Here is a 10,198-nt window from a genome sequence, read left to right on the forward strand (position 1 = left end):
GCTTCCAGTGGCGGTTATGAGGGGGGGGGGGGGGGGGGGGCAGTGCCCCTGTGACAACAATTTTGGACCCCCTTGTGGCCCCCCTAAATGTGGAGTATGAACTAGTTTTTACATAACAAATTTTTGCTATCGTTCTTTTTTTACATCCGTTATTAGACAGTGGCAACGATAATGATTATGAACATGGTCTTTTGCCTGCTAATGCCTGCAATGCATTGAAGAAAACGATGACAACAATAACGTCTAATGTAACTGGCCCCTCTAACATTACAACTGGCCCCAGCTAAGAACCCCCCCCCCAGTTGAAATGGTCTAGAACCACCACTGCCTGCTTCACCAACTCATCCTCTACAGTCGTGGCCAAAAGTTTTGAGAATGCCATGGACCCAAAATATTGATGGTTTGTTCCCCGAGCCACTTAGTTATCACTTTTGCCTTATGGCAAGGTGCTCCATCAGGCTGGAAAAGGCATTGTTCATCACCAAACTGTTCCTGGATGTTTGGGAGAAGTTGCTCTTGGGGGATCTGTTGGTACCATTCGTTATTCATTGCTGTGTTCTTAGGCAAAATTGTGAGTGAACCCACTCCCTTGGCTGCGAAGCAACCCCACACATGAATGGTCTCAGGATGCTTTAATGTTAGCATGACACAGGAGTGATGGTAGCGCTCACCTTGTGTTCTCAGGACAAGCTTTTTTACGGATGCCCCAAACAATCGGAAAGGGGATTTATCAGAGAAAATGACTTTACCCCAGTCCTCAGCAGTCCAATCCCTGTACCTTTTGCAGAATATCAGTCTGTCCCTGATGTCTTTCCTGGAGAGAAGTGGCTTCTTTGCTGCCCTTCTTGACACCAGGCCATCCTCCAAAAGTCTTCACCTCACTGTGCATGCAGATGCACTCACACCTGCCTGCTGCCATTCCTGAGCAAGCTCTGTACTGGTGGTGCCCCAATCCCACAGCTAAATCAACTTTAGGAGATGGTCCTGGCGCTTGCTGGACTTTCTTGGGCGCCCTGAAGTCTTCTTCACAACAATTGAACTGCTCTCCTTGAAGTTCTTGATGATATGATAAATTGTTGATTTTGGTGCAATCTTACTGGCAGCAATATCCTTGCCTGTGAAGCCCTTTTTGTGCAAAGCAAATGATGACCGCACGTCTTTCCTTGCAGGTAACCATGGTTGACAGAGGAAGAACAATGATTCCAAGCACCATCCTCCTTTTGAAGCTTCCAGTCTGTTATTCGAACTCAATCAGCATGACAGACTGATCTCCAGCCTTGTCCTTGTCAACACTCACACCTGTGTTAACGAGAGAATCACTGACATGTCAGCTGGTCCTTTTGTGGCAGGGCTGAATTGCAGTGGAAATGTTTTGGGGGGGATTCAGTTCATTTGCATGGCAAAGAGGGCTTTGCAATTAATTGCAATTCATCTGATCACTCTTCATAACATTCTGGAGTATATGCAAATTGCCATTATACAAACTGAGGCAGCATACTTTGTGAAAATGTATATTCGTGTCATTCTCAAAACTTTTGGCCACGACTGTACTGCCCTACTTCGACCATCCTCAACCTTCTGTGCGTGATACCAAACTAGTCATTCGGAATTCAGCATCTCAGACCATCTCTTCACCCTAATAGCAATGGGCACGGTTTCCTCCACCGTTTTCACTTGTTTTATTCCCTTTTTCAGTCCAGTGGCTCATTTGGAATGCAGCGACTTCTGCTTTTTTTTTCTGCTTCTGCTTTTTCATCCACACTCTGCATTATTCACCGTTTCCAAGAAACTCTACGCACCCTGGAGGACTATGCCTTCCTCTCCCATTTCCATATTCGTCCATCAGGAATCTACACTACACTGTGTTAGGGTTTCGAAATCTCACTTGGAGAATACAAATTTGGCTGTGGATGCGAGCCCCTCGCAGCCAGAGAGACAGCTGGAGACTGATTTAACATGCGACTGGAGGGACCCGGTCAGCGGTGTGGCAGCCAAGGACAGGCTCTGTGTTTGTTGGTCTACTGGTGGGGCCTAATCACCCACTGACCAGCCAGTCAGCTGTCTTTCTGTCTGTCTGGAGAGGCCAGAGTGATGCATTCACACATGTGTAGGAGTGAGGAGCGAATACCAAGTAAGATTTCTCATAACACCCAATTTCTTAAGTCAGAGGAATGATGGGGAGCTTCATCATGAACATAACATTAAGTAGCAACTTGTTGTCAGAGCCAAGGTCCAACAATGTCCAGCATACCTGGAGCAATTGGGGTTAAGTGCCTTGCTCAAGGGCACAATGGCAGATTTTTCTACCTTGTCGGCTCCGGGACTTGAACCAGTTACCTTTCAGTTGCTGGCACAACGCTATAATCCTGAGGTTACCGTAAGACCTGGCTGTCTCCAGCTATGCCAAAACTCACATTTAACTAGAAGCAGAGGTGAACTAGACAAGATCTGAATATCTCACATATTGTTCAATGCAAATATTTGGCTGATTAGAAACAAAAACATAGGCTGTATATACACTGAGTATACCAAACATTTTGAACACCTTCCTAATACTGAGTTGTACCACCCCTTTGCCCTCAGAACAGCCTCAATTTGTCGGGGCATGGAGTCGAAAGCGTTTCACAGTCGAAAGCGTTTCACAGTGATGCTGGCCCATGTCGACTCCAATGCTTCCCACAGTTGTGTCAAGTTGGCTCCTTCTACCATACCCCATTCAAAGGATCTTAAATCTTGTCTTGCCCATTCACCCTCTGAACGGTACATACACAATCCATGTCTCAATTGTCTCAAAGCTTAAACATCTTTCTTTAACCCTGTCTTCTCCCCTTTATCTACACTGAATGAAGTGGATTTAACAGGTGACATCAATAAGGGATCATAGCTTTCACCTGGTAAGTCTGTCATGGAAAGAGTAGGTGTTCCTAATGTTTGTACACTCAGTGTACAGTATATCAGGGGTAAACAACTCAGGCCCTCAAGATCCTCAGTCCAGCTGTTTTTAACCTCGTTGGATCCTAACTGATAAAAGGCCAGGATGAAAAAGGAGCAGCATACAGCACATCGACCCTCAAAGACTGGAGCTGTGTAGTATTATGACTAACCATGCATATGTCTGTGCATCAGCGGATGGTGGGTAGATCAATACTCACAGGAGCCCACGTCTCCTTGCAGCTGTAAGATCTGCGGTATGGCCACGGTGAGGACCACAGCGTCAAACTGCTCCGTGGCCGTGCCCTTCCGACACACCTCCCAGCTCGCACCATTCTGGTAGATGTGGGTGACTTGGTGGTTAAAGAACACCTCTGCCTCTACCTGGGTGCAGAGATGCAGAGTCGGCATTGTTGCAGTGAAATAGAGGGACGGACGGAGGAAGAGAAGGAGAGAAAGAGAGGCGGTGAGGAAAAATCCAGAGACGATGTCAAATACAGAGAACCTTTTTGATTGTGCATCACTGGGGAAATGATTCAAACGTTGTGGTTAATGATACACACAGCCTGGAGATGGTTACACACACACGCACGCTCTTCCGCACATGGCGGTGGCAAGCGACGAGTAGAACAGTATGTTACCTCACCACAAACAGTAATCAAATGATGCACAATGAGGAGGAAACACAGAATGAGATAGTAAATTAGAGCAAGGATGCACAGCTCTTCTCTCCGAGAACCCGGAATTGTACATTCCAGAATTAGACTACAGAATCTCTTTAGAGATGAAGAACCAGGTTAGGCGCACCATAGATGTCCAGAATTTGTTTTTAAATGGAGCCCTTAACCTCTTTTTAGTGGACTAGAAATAAAATAGCTGGTGTTGCATGAGGGTTGTGATTTGATCTGCTAACACTGTACTATTAGGTTTTGTAGGCGTCAATTCCTGTGAATGTTTTCTAAAAGGCCTGTACTGGGTAATACTGTAGATATCCCCCTCCTTTATCGGTTGATAGTAGAGGTCGACTGATTACCATTTTTCAACGCCGATACTGATACCGATTATTGGAGGACCAAAAACATCCGATACCGATTAAATCGGCAGATTTTAAAATGTTTATTTATTTATTTACTGGTAATAATGACAATTACAACAATACTGAATGAACACTTTTATTTTAACGTAATATAATACATCAATCAAATCAATTTAGCCTCAAATAAATAATGAAACATGTTCAATTTGGTTTAAATAACGCAAAAACAAAGTGTTGGAGATGAAAGTAAAAGTGCAATATGTACCATGTAAAAAAGCTAACGTTTAAGTTCCTTGCTCAGAACATGAGAACCTATGAAAGCTGGTGGTTCCTTTTAACACGAGTCTTCAATATTCCCATGTAAGAAGTTTTAGGTTGAGGTTATTATAGGAATTATAGGACTATTTCTCTCTATACCATTTGTATTTCATATACCTTTGACTATTGGATGTTCTTATAGGCACTTTAGTACTGCCAGTGTAACAGTATAGCTTCCGTCCCTCTCCTCGCCCTCCTGGGCTCAAACCAGGAACACATCGACAACAGCCACCCTCGAAGCATCGTTACCCATCACACCACAAAAGCCGTGGCCCTTGCAGAGCAAGGGGAACAACTACTCCAAGTCTCAGAGCGAGTGACGTTTGAAACGCTATTAGCGCACACCCCGCTAACTAGCTAGCCATTTCACATCGGTTACACCAGCCTAATCTCGGGAGTTGATAGGCTTGAAGTCATAAACAGCTCAATGCTTGAAGCACGAAAGTGCTGTTTGAATGAATGCTTACGAGCCTGCTGCTGCCTACCAACACTCAGTCAGACTGCTCTATCAAATATCAAATCATAGACTTAATTATAACATAATAACACACAGAAATATGAGCCTTTGGTCATTAATATGGTCGAATCCAGAAATTATAATTTCAAAAACAAAATGTTTATTCTTTCAGTGAAATACGGAACCGTTCCGTATTTTATCTAACGGGTGGCAACCCTAAGTCTAAATATTGCTGTTACATTGTACAACCTTCAATGTTATGTCATAATTATGTACAATTCTGGCAAATTAATTACGGTCTTTGTTAGGAATAAATGGACTTCACACAGTTCGCAAAGAGCCAGGCGGCCCAAACTGCTGCATATACCCTGACTGCTTGCACGGAACGCAAGAGAAGTGACACAATTTCCCTAGTTATAAGAAATTCATGTTAGCAGGCAATATTAACTAAATATGCAGGTTAAAAATATATACTTGTGTATTGATTTTAAAGAAAGGCATTGATGTTTATGGTTAGGTACACATTGGTGCAACGACAGTGCTTTTTTGCGAATGCTCTTGTTAAATCACCCGTTTTGCAAAGTAGGCTGTGATTTGATGAGATATTAACAGGCACCGCATCGATTATATGCAACGCAGGACACGCTAGATAAACTAATAATATCATCAACCATGTGTAGTTAACTAGTGACTGTGTTAAGATTGATTGCTTTTTATAAGGTAAGTTTAATGCTAGCTAGCAACTTACCTTGGCTTCTTGCTGCCCTCGCATAACAGGTAATCAGCCTGCCACGCAGGCTCCTCGTGGAGTGCAATGTAAGGCAGGTGGTTAGAGCGTTGGACTAGTAACCGGAAGGTTGCAAAAACGAATCCCCGAGCTGACAAGGTAAAAATCTGTCGGTCTGCCCCTGAACAAGGCAGTTAACCCACCGTTCCTAGGCCGTCATTCATAATGAGAATGTGTTCTTAACTGACTTGCCTAGTTAAATAAAGGTGTAAAAAAATTATTATAATAATCGGCCACAATCGGTGTCCAAAAATACCGATTACCGATTATTATGAAAACTTGAAATCGGCCCTAATTAAATCGGCCATTCCTCTAGTTCTGTTGGGCTGCTAACGACGTGCAACCTTTGACCTCGTATGAAATTCCATGACTTTAACCTAGTATGACATTCTGATATCTTATACTCAATAGACAACGACACAAGCAAATCACATCTCCAACAAGGTCCTTGTCAAAGATATTTGAGATAGACATGAAATGTGTGATCTTCAGATACAAGGTAAAAAGGGTAGGAGACAGGGCTACCTGAATGCTTGAGGAAATGTTTGACGATGGTGGACACTCCTGTTGGAGTGACGTAGTTTTTATGGCCTCAATCCATCACCTCGCCTTCCACTGAGGACAATAGGGGCTTCAGAACACCATGGACCAGCAGCTCTTCATAGAAACTGAAACACAATGTGATGATGATGAGAGCCATCTTGGAACCCAAAGAATAACTTGCTCAAAGTTGACAGAACAAACAGACATCAATGGATTGACATTTGTTGAGTCCACTTACAAATATCTTTGGTAAAATATGTCCACATTTGATTATGCTAGTAACATATTGGCATAATTAGTCTGGTGGCCAACCTTCAAAAAGGTATTTCGTTTGAGATACCCTTACCCGAGGCACAACAAAACACAACCATGTTTTTTCACATCTTTTAATGTCTCCCATATACAGTACCAGTCAAAAGTTGGGAAACACCTACTCATTCCAGGGTTTTCCTATATTTCTACATTTATTACAATATATTTCCATTTTCTACATTAAAGAATAATAGTGAAGGCATCAATACTACGAAATAAAACATATGGAATCATGTACAGTTGAAGTTGGAAGTTTATGTACACTTAGGTTGGAGTCATTAAAACTCTCCACAAATTTCTAGTTAACAAACTATACTTTTGGCAAGTCGGTTAGGACATCTACTTTATGCATGACAAGTAATTTTTCCAACAATTATTTACAGACAGATTATTTCACTTATAATTCACTGTATCACAATACCAGTGGGTCAGAAGTGTACATACACTAAGTTGACTGTGCCTTTAAACAGCTTGGAAAATTCCAGAAAATGATGATATGGCTTTAGAAGCTTCTGATAGGCTAATTGACATCATTTGAGTCAATTGGAGGTGTACCTGTGGATGTATTTCAAGGACTACGTTCAAACTCAGTGCTTCTTTGCTTGACATCATGGGAAAATCAAAAGAAATCAGCCAAGACCTCAGAAAAAAAATTGTAGACCTCCACAAGTCTGGTTCATCCTTCGGAGCAATTTCCGAACGCCTGAAGGTACCACGTTTATCTGTACAAGCAATAGTACGCAAGTATAAACACCATGGGACCACACAGCCGTCATACCGCTCAGGAAGGAAACACGTTCTGTCGCCTAGAGATGAACGTACTTTGGTGTGAAAAGTGCAAATCAATCCCAGAACAACCGCAAAGGACCTTGTGAAGATGCTGGAGGAAACAAAAGTATCTATTTTCACAGTAAAACAGGTCCTATATTGACATAACCTGAAAGGCAGCTCAGCAAGGAAGAAGTCACTGCTCCAAAACCGGCATATAAAAGCCAGACTACGGTTTGCAACTGCACATGGGGACAAAGATCGTACTTTTTGGAGAAATGTCCTCTGGTCTTATGAAACAAAAATAGAACTGTTTGGCCATAATGATCATCGTTATGATTGGAGGAAAAAGAGGGACGCTTGCAAGCCGAAGAACACCATCCCAACCGTGAAGCACGGGGGTGGCAGCATCATGTTGTGGGGTACTTTGCTGCAGGAGCGACTGGTTCACTTAACAAAATAGATGGCATCATGAGGGAGGACAATTATGTGGATATATTGAAGCAACATCAAGACATCAGTCAGGAAGTTAAAGCTTAGTCGCAAATTGGTATTCCAAATGGACAATGACCCCAAGCATACATGTAGCAAAATGGCTTAAGGACAACAAAGTCAAGGTATTGGAGTGGCCATCACAAAGCCCTGACCTCAATCATATACAACATTTGTGGGCAGAACTGAAAAAGTGTGTGCGAGCAAGGAGGCCTACAAACCTGACTCGGTTACACCAGGTCTGTCAGGGGGAATGGACCATAATTCACCCAACTTATTGTGTGAAGCTTGTGGAAGGCTACCTGAAACTTTTGACCTAAGTTAAAAAATTTAATTTAATTCTTAAAATAAAGTGGTGATCCTAACAGACCTATGACGGGGAATTTTTATGTCAGGAATTGTAAAAAACTGAGTTTAAATGTATTTGGCTAAGGTGTATGTAAACTTCCGACTTCAACTGTATATATTGTGTCTTGCCCATTCACCCTCTGAATGGCACACATACTCAATCCTTGTCTCAATTGTCTCAAGGCTTTAAAATTATTCTATTCCTGTCTCCTCCCTCTTACACTGATTGAAGTGAATTTAACAAGTGACATCAATAAGGGATCATTACCTTTCACCTGGTCAGTCTGTCATGGAAGTAGCAGGTGTTCATAATGTTTTGAACAATCAGTGTATGCATAAACATTGAAGTGATAATAACTCAAACTAGATGGTAACTGTACATGAAGTAAAGTTGTGGGGCTTGCTTTAGCTCTTCAAAAGTATTTTTGTGGTAGTGGAAGAAATGTTACGCCCTGACCTTAGAGATTTTGGTTTGGTCAGTGTGTGATTTGAGTGGACATTCTATGTTTTTGTATTTCTTTGTTTTGGCCAGGTATGGTTCTCAATCAGGGACAGCTGTCTATCGTTGTCTCTGATTGGGAACCATACTTAAGTAGCCCTTTTCTTTGTTAACTTTGTTTGTGGCACTAATGCCCTGTAAGCTTCACAGTTGTTTTTCGTTTGTTGGCGACATTTTGAAATAAAAAGGAAAAGGTACGCTCACCATGCTGCACCTTGGTCTTCTTCCAGCAACGGCTGTGACAAGAAGTGTAAAAAGTCTAACTGTACTACTTAAAGCAAATTAGTTATATTGAACAAAAATATAAACACAACACGTAAAGTGTTGGTCCCATGTTTCATGAGCTGAAATAAAATATCTAATTTTTTCCCCATATGAACAAAAAACTTATTTCTCTCAAATTGTGCACAAATTTGTTTACATCCCTGTTAGTGAGAATTTCTCCTTCGTCAAGATAATCCATCCACCGGACAGGTGTGGCATGTCAAGAAGCTGATTAAACAGTGTGGTAGTTTTGTCAAACACACAATGCCACAGATGTCTCAAGTTTTGAGGGAGCGGCCAATTAGCATGCTGACTGCAGCAATGTCCACCAGAGAATGTTGCCAAAGAATTGAACGTCTCTACCATAAGCCGCCTTCAACGTTGTTTTAGAGAATTTGGCAGTACATCCAACTGGCCTCACAACAGCAGACCACGTGTAACCATTTCGCTACACCACAAGCTTTCTCTACACTTGCAATAACATCTGCTAACCATGTGTATGTGAACAGTAAAATTTGATTTGAACCATGCTAGCCCAGGACCTGCGGGATCATCTGAGATCAGCCACCTAGACAGCTGATGAAACTGTGGGTTTGCACAACTAACAAATTTCTGCACAAACTGTCAGAAACCGTCTCAGGTAAGCTCATCTGCGTGCACGTCATCCTCACCGGGGTCTTGACCTGACTGAAATTCGGCGTCATAATGACTTTAGACGGCAAATGCTCACCATCGATGGCCACTGGCAGGCTGGAGAAGTGTGCTTTTCACGGATGAATCCTGGTTTCAACTGTAGCAGGCATATGGCAGACAGTGTGTGAATGGCGTCGTATGGGCGAGCAGTTTACTGACTTTAAAGTTGTGAACAAAGTGCCCCATAGTCGCAGTGGGGTTATGGTATGGGCAGGCATAAGCTACGGAGAACGAAAACAATTGCATTTTAACGATGGCAAGTTAAATGCACAGAGATACCATGACGAGATCCTGATGCCCATTGTCGTGCCATTCACAACAACTATAATAACAGAGCACAGAAGACGATGAGACATTGTTAAAGTTTTAAATAAACACTTTTTTTCACAACGTATTTGGACCAGTAGGATGTTCATGAAGTCCTCTCTGGGCTGGAGGATCAGTGGGAAGAGGTACCCACAGGCCAGAAAGGGGGAACCCCTTCCCTCTGAGCACCTCAGCCCCCAAATCAAATTGAACATTTAATTTGTTCCCTGATTTCATTTAGGTTTCCATATTTTTTTTCCTCTCTCAGAATATAACTTTTTCAATTTAAAAAAAAAACTACACAATTGGACATGCTAAGTCCACAACAATGCTTAAACCACATCAGGAGATCACTTTTGAGTTTTATTTTTGGGAATTGTTACCCTTTAATGCAGGTGAACACCAGCAAGAGACCATTGTTGTTTGGTTAGCAATGTTTCTGTA

The 10,198-nt window shown here is 42.3% G+C and overlaps 1 pseudogene; it reads right to left on the minus strand.

Annotated features, from left to right (window-relative positions):
• LOC129829124 (renalase-like) overlaps positions 1 to 10,198 on the minus strand; it is a 50,874-nt pseudogene that overhangs the window by 38,453 nt on the left and 2,223 nt on the right.

The sequence above is a fragment of the Salvelinus fontinalis genome, chromosome 30 (genome assembly GCF_029448725.1).
Source record: "Salvelinus fontinalis isolate EN_2023a chromosome 30, ASM2944872v1, whole genome shotgun sequence".
Lineage (NCBI taxonomy): Eukaryota > Metazoa > Chordata > Actinopteri > Salmoniformes > Salmonidae > Salvelinus > Salvelinus fontinalis.